Here is a 7,500-nt window from a genome sequence, read left to right as displayed (position 1 = left end):
TCTGTCTGTCTGTCTGTCCGTCTGTCTGTCTGTCTGTCTGTCTGTTTTTCTTTGTGTCTGTCTGTCAGTGTGGGACTGGTGTGATGTATGATGTTTGGTAAAGGATGAAATCGATTATGAAATCCCATCGGAAACTCATGAAGAATCTGTCATGTTTAGAACTATTAGAGTGAAATTGTGATAACATTTAAAAAAAACCTGCACCTATTTTGTAAAGCCGCAAAAATCCATCCTTAACCTTCTAAATGGTTGCATTATATGGGGGATTTATGTCTGAAAACACACATACATCAATCCACACACTTAAACACTTAAGTGGCTATACTCGTGGGGACCCTGACTAAAGTGTGTGGGCTGCATTCCTCCTACTATTTTTCTTAATGTGTCCCCAGTGTTGAGGGTGTGGAGCTGCCAGCATTGTTCACCCGCTACACTGGACACTCACAGCTGTGTGCACTCACCACAGAGAAAAGGGAGCAGGTCCTCATCATCCTCATCATGCATTCATATTGCATATTTAGTTATTTATGACACACTGGGTTGTTTCATTATATTACATTTGTGTGGCTGTGTGTGTCTGCTTGTGTGTGTGATTTCCAGATGTGAACATGTGTGAGTAGGCTCAATGTCAGGAGGGTCTGCATATTTAACATCTCTCTGAGGTCCCCTGGACCCTGCAGCGTGGGCAGACTAGGTCCCCTGATGCAGCTAGAACTTGCATCGTCATCGTAGCAGGGAGCTCCAAAGTCAGGCTTAAAGAAGTTACAAGCAGGCCTTCGGACGGAGCTCCATTGTCAGACCCAAATACGTTCCAAAAAGGTTCTTGATGGAGCTCCAGTGTCACACTCGAATAAGTAATGAGCAGGCCTCCTGATGGAGCTACAGGATCAGGCTTAAATAAGTAATGGGCAGGCCTCCTGATGGAGCTCCAGGTTGGGCCTCAAATAAGTTATGGGCAGGCCTCCTGATGGAGCTCCAGGGTGAGCCTCAAATAAGTAATGGGTAGGCCTCCTGATGGAGCTCCAGGGTGACCCTCAAATAAGTAATGGGCAGGCCTCCTGATGGAGCTCCAGGGTGGGACCTTTGTTCTTTCTAACTCGGCCACATGACTCAACTTATGGGCGAGGCACAGTTTAACCGTCCACAGACATCCAGCTAAACCTCTGTAAATTTGTTCAAAATATTATCTCATTGTCAGGGAAGAATTAATGCTATGACAAATGCACCATAAACGTTTTAATTGAACAAAAACAAATGTCTTCCTATATCCGTCGTTCTTTGCCGATGTTTGTTGAGAACAATGAGACCATTAGTCATTCATTTTGCGTGTGGGATGTTTCTGTTGGTTCAAATGAATAGTTTATCCAGTGCTTTATCTAAGTGTTCCACCAACAGCAACATGTTCTGTCACCGATTCTTTATGACTAACAGCGGATCAGCTGCAGAACACCAAAGGAGACTGCAAAGGCTCTAATTCACAGGTCAAACTGTTCCTTACATTCCCTTACTTCCATACCACCCATTGACTAACCAGTAATTCTGATAACCGATGCAGCTAAAACACTATAATAAAATAAGACAAAGATAGTGTTAAACTTTAAATATGACTCGAGTTTCCGCACGCGCATTGCTCACGCTCAACCTCTAGTTTTAATTAAACCAATAGCTATAATGTAGAAACCACAGTCGATAATATAATATATTTCTGAGCGCATAATATAATAACATTCTGCCTATAATGTTACAACATATACAATTTTGGTTCACCTATCACATAATGAAGCAAGCATAATCATTTTCTCCTTACGTTATGAAGTAAGCATAATCGTTTTCTACTTATAAGTCGTTTTCACCTGTTTGCCGCATTTGTATATTAGGAGAATCGACCCTGAGGGTGATTCACACTTGATGCTTTATATGCGGACATCACTGTCGTTTAGAAATCAGTAGAATCAACGGGGGGTTTAGGGGAGTGGGCTTGCAAGGGGCTGGATATGACGCAGGGTCTAAGTTTGCAAGAGGCGGGAATATGTAGTTGGTTTTGATTTGAGGATAGACAAAATCGAGGCAGAACGGGAAGAACTCATTGGGATCTTTTAAACGTTTGTGTACTTTAAGGGTTATGATAAGACCTATCTTTTAGCGTTCACCACGAATGACTCCTCAAAAGCGGTGCCAACATTTCAATATGTTTTAACCATTCAGAGAACAAAAGGCAACAGGCTGATTATCATTAAGGCATGCAGATAAAGGCATTCAATGACATGCAGAAGCATCATCAACACGCCCACTCCATTGGTGGGAGAAATGTCTACTCCTCATTCACATATAAGGTCATTTAAATTTCTTACGGAGAAAATACTACCTCAGGGATAGTATTATTCAGGAGATTTTCAGGGAACAAATGTCAGGATATGTTGTTCACACATACGGCCCATCAGGAGAATAGCAGGTGAATAGCAGGACTTACACGTGTGTCTGAAAGCAGCCAGTGTATGAGCATTTGATTACACTATAAAATGAGTCAATTCATGGGTTACAGGGGTAATTGTTCAATGGAAAGTGTAGTATACGATGCATGCAAATACATTTTTCAATAGCTTACTGTTATTCAGGGCTCAAAGTGCATTGACATTTAAAAAATGCATGGCACCTACTATTGGTTAGTTGAAAATCATAATTATATACAGCTGTAAATTGTGTGTTGTCTTAGTGAAATAAACTAAGTTGAACAACAGCTAAGGCAGCAAACTACCTAACTATCGTGAAATAAAGCACAAGCTTGTGTCGGGGCGGAGGAGAGGGAGAAGGGGGGGATGTGAGGGCAAGATTGCGGATTGTACATTGGCTGCCTGACGTGAGAGTTTAAGATGTTTATTTTACCAGAAGATACGTAATTGAGATTAAACATCTCTTCAAATGACAATGGCCAAGACAGACAGCAGTCGCCTACAGTCACACATAGCATGCGCACAAAACATAAGAAAAATAAAACAGCTAAAGCAGTCCACAGGGGGGGTATCAATATCGCAAGACATTTCGGGAGGCTCAAGGAGAAAAGTAATATTCAATTTGAGCAACAAAGTGTAAAGACATTTCGGGAGGCTCAAGGAGGAGTTTAATATTAGATTTTGAGCAACAAAGTGTAGTGTTGTGGTGGACTCTATAGACATATTTCACCATGCTGTGTTATTGACATGTTTTCGTTCTGTGTTATAGGGACGCAGTCTCTTTTAGAGATTGCGCATCTTTTTTGTTGATATGCCGGTCGGCGTGCTGTTTGAATATAACGGTTTTTATATGATAAAATGAACGACCTGCCGTTGCGTTGTCGACGTGAGAAATTGTCTCCTCACTTCTTTTATCGCAATTTCAGTCTGTAGACAGAATCTCTCCCAGGTCTTACCTGGGAGCGTTTGTCGATGGTGGGAACGTTAAAACAGACGGTAGGGGGGAGGAGGGGATATCAATATCGCAGTCATTGAGGGATGCGGAATCGATCTTGCCGTTGTCTTTCAACGGCAAGATCGATTCCGCGCGCGCGCGCGTGTGTGCAGTGCTTGTCTGCGCGTGCATGTGTTTGCGTTGAGTGTGTACGCGGTGTGCGCGCGCGCGCGTGTGTGTGTGTGTTGTGTGTGCGCTGCAGGCTGCTTGGCACATGCGCACTGACCAACTTTTGAGTAACTTGTGCGACAGGCCTGCTATTATATAGTGGTAAGATTTGTATGAGTAGATTTACTGACTCTGTGAGCGTGAGCGTGTGTGCACAGGGTTTTAGGTTTTACATAATATTAACAAAATATTATATAATTTCCATGTTACATAATTTACACATCTATCTGTTAGGAATTTGTCTTGATAGTTGCTTCGAAGGGTGTGTGTGTGTGTGTGTGTGTGTGTGTGTGTGTGTGTGTGTGTGTGTGTGTGTGTGTGTGTGTGTGTGTGTGTGTGTGTGGGTATGTGTGTGTGTGTGTGGTATATATATATATATATATATATATATATATACACTCTTATTATAAGTGTGAGATACTTGTGTGCAATCCAATCCAAAACTGTATTTGACGTCAAAGGCAAAAGTTTTACATTAAAAGCAAACTGACACTAGGCACAACTTTTTAACTTTTGACATCACATGTCGCAACAAGAGGAATCTTTATTCAACAATCTAACATCTAGAAGGCATTGATAGTTATTTACCCGATAACAAACCAATAAACAAACCTTTCATCTCTGAATCTCTCCTGAATACTCCCATTCATCCACCCATCCATCCATGCGCATGTCCTTCAATTGCATTTCATACAGAATGTTTCTGCCGTTCAGGCATGGGGTCCTTTATTCACGCACTGTCTGTGAATGAACTTAACAACCTCGGAGCTGGTGAACGCAACTCCAACATTGACGTTCCTCACAAGGCTCTTTAGTGGATCTACCGCCCGGGGGGTGGGCTCTTCATGATGACAACAGCAATACACACACACACACACACACACACACACACACACACACACACACACACACACACACACACACACACACACACACACAGAAACACACACACGCACAAACACACACTACACCACATCACACACACACATACACACACACACACACACTACAAACACACACTACACACATACACACACACACACACACACACACACACACACACATACACACAAACACACACACACACACACACACACACACACATACACACAAACACACAAACACATACACACAAACACATGCATATACACACACACACACACACACACACACACACACACACACACACACACACACACACACACACACACACACACACACACACACACACACACACACACACACACACAGATAAACAGCAGGGGTCCTCAATGGGATTGAGGAGATGTTTGCAGCTTGTTAGCAAGTCTCACAACCAGTTATTAGCTGATATAGAGGGAAATTAAGTGAGGGTTCACTTCTCTCTATTTACAGTCTATTTTATTCTCTGTGAAACCTCCTCTCCTTGGCTTTGTTCTCTGTGTACATATTTTCAGGCTCCGTTTGGAACCATTCTCTGCATTAACCAATCACAACACCCGAGGCAGAACATGAACAACCTGACAACACCCACATGGAATGAATGACGTTATTGGAGTCATAAAGTGAGTGTAAAATGAACTAGGAATGAAAAGCAATGTTTGGTTTAAACATGCCAAAGGGAAACTGCTTAAGCCAGGTCCGTTTTGGATATTTAAAATTAAATTGCAAATACATTTGCATGAACATCAAAAAAGCAGAGTGATCTAATAAAATACAATTAATATAAATATTTTCCTGAACACAGAACCCAGTTCAATAAGTTTTCGAACACAGTTAACCGGACGCAGAACTAGGGCAGAGGTTTCCAACAAACAGGGCAGTGTCCCATTGGTCGCAGGGCACAAATCATTCCAAGAATTGATGTTACATTTTCAATTCAATTTTAACTTTATTGTCCAACTAGGGGACATCCAGTTTGCAGCCAGGCTTACATAAAAGACAGAAGAACAGTAAGTATACGACGATGACATTACCGCATCACCAACATCGGCTTAAAGATGGAAGGTAGTCAAAGTGCTGATACTGGGAGAAAAGGACTTGATTGTGCTTCCACAGATGATCAAGTTCTCTGTGCACACTTTTTTTTTTAACAGTTTAAATTCCTGTAGTAGGATTTAGAATATCTACAGTATGTATCATGGTCATTTCTAATAATGTATACAACTCCTTCCAAGGTGCCAGGGTAAAAAGAGGGTGAACTTCTGGCATCAGGAAAATGTCAAGAACAACATTTCTCGTTTCAGCAGCACAAGAGAAAGGGCAGAGTTATTGACCTATACAAAATGTATAGAGCGATGAAAAAAAAACTCCCATACACAAGGCAGTATACACAAAAAAGCAGGTAATTGTTAGAGTTCTTGAAAATGTCCTTACTATATTTGTTATTATCATTAGAACCAGACATTTTCCCTGTATCTGAATGCAATGGAGTTGATTCCGAAGGCAGCTCATTCGGAGGCTCTCAGCAGTCAACCACGAAGCCAGGATTTCCCCCCATTTAAATTAGACCCCCCGTCATTAATCAGGCATGTAGAATTCAGGAGCAAACACATCCAAACAACATGGCCAACAGCCCATAGACGGGTCCTTAAGCAGAACACCCTGGACCATCTTAGCAGGCATGTGTTTCAAAAGGCTGACCCACTGTCTCAAATAGACCCTCTTTTCTTAACGCTTTGTGTCAGCGTCTATGGGCTCCAGGGCACATCTATTACCGTCCCAAACATTGGAGCGGCCTAAAACAAGGGCTGGGCTTCTGCTGGCCCCAAGACCACGAGACGCAGCATGGGGAGTGGGGCGCGGACCTCATGACAGCCGGCTGGCGGGACACACACACACACACACACACACACACACACACACACACACACACACACACACACACACACACACACACACACACACACACACACACACACACACACACACACACACACACACATTCAGACACTTTAGTGTGAGGCCTTGCTCTCTAGTCATATCATGTGCTTTGCATTGGGATGCGACTGACACAACAAGGGATGTGTTTGTTTGTGCGTGAGAAGCGGTGGTCGACTACATGAAGTCCTGTGTTTATGTGTATGTACTATGTGTGTGTGTGTGTGTGTGTGTGTGTGTGTGTGTGTGTGTGTGTGTGTGTGTGTGTGTGTGTGTGTGTGTGTGTGTGCGTGTGCGTGTGTGTGTTTATATTGAACACTGAATACATCTAATCGATATCTAAACCTTGACAGTTTTCCTGTTTTTGCATGTGTGTGTGGGTGTTTGTGTGTGTGTGTGTGTGTGTGTTTGTGTGTGTCTGTGTGTGTGTGTATTTATTGCGGCCGGATCTTAGGTCAACTTACACAAAGAGCCCAACCCTGTAAGCCTCTGGATCACATCAACATTCCATTATTTATCTATGCACACGCCCTATAGAGAGGGACTCATGCGCGCACACACACACACACACACACACACACACACACACACACACACACACACACACACACACACACACACACACACACACACACACACACACACACACACACACACACACACACTTATGTATATATATATATATAAACACACAGACACACAGAATTTTTCTCTGACCCGCTACCCGTTTCAGAGCAGAGGAAGGGAACAAAACGCTGACTTAAACAACTTCCTTCTGAGTGAGTTTCTGTGGAGCTGGCTTTGATATAGACTGAGTTCTAGTCCAGAGGTCCTTGAAATCAGAAACACCGCCTGTTCAAGAAGCCAACTCAGTCTGAAATGCTCCTGGCAAAAAGCACACTCTCTCCTGGGCTGAGCTGTAAGAACATGCTCTGTTCCTTCCAGACAGAACAACTCTACCTGTGGTGACCTTTTACAACACAAAACAAAACACTGGGCTGGCTATTGCTAACTTTAGGACATTATGAT

The sequence above is a fragment of the Gadus macrocephalus genome, chromosome 3, assembly GCF_031168955.1.
Source record: "Gadus macrocephalus chromosome 3, ASM3116895v1".
In the NCBI taxonomy this organism is placed as follows: Eukaryota; Metazoa; Chordata; class Actinopteri; order Gadiformes; family Gadidae; genus Gadus; species Gadus macrocephalus.
This window is presented reverse-complemented; position numbering follows the sequence as displayed.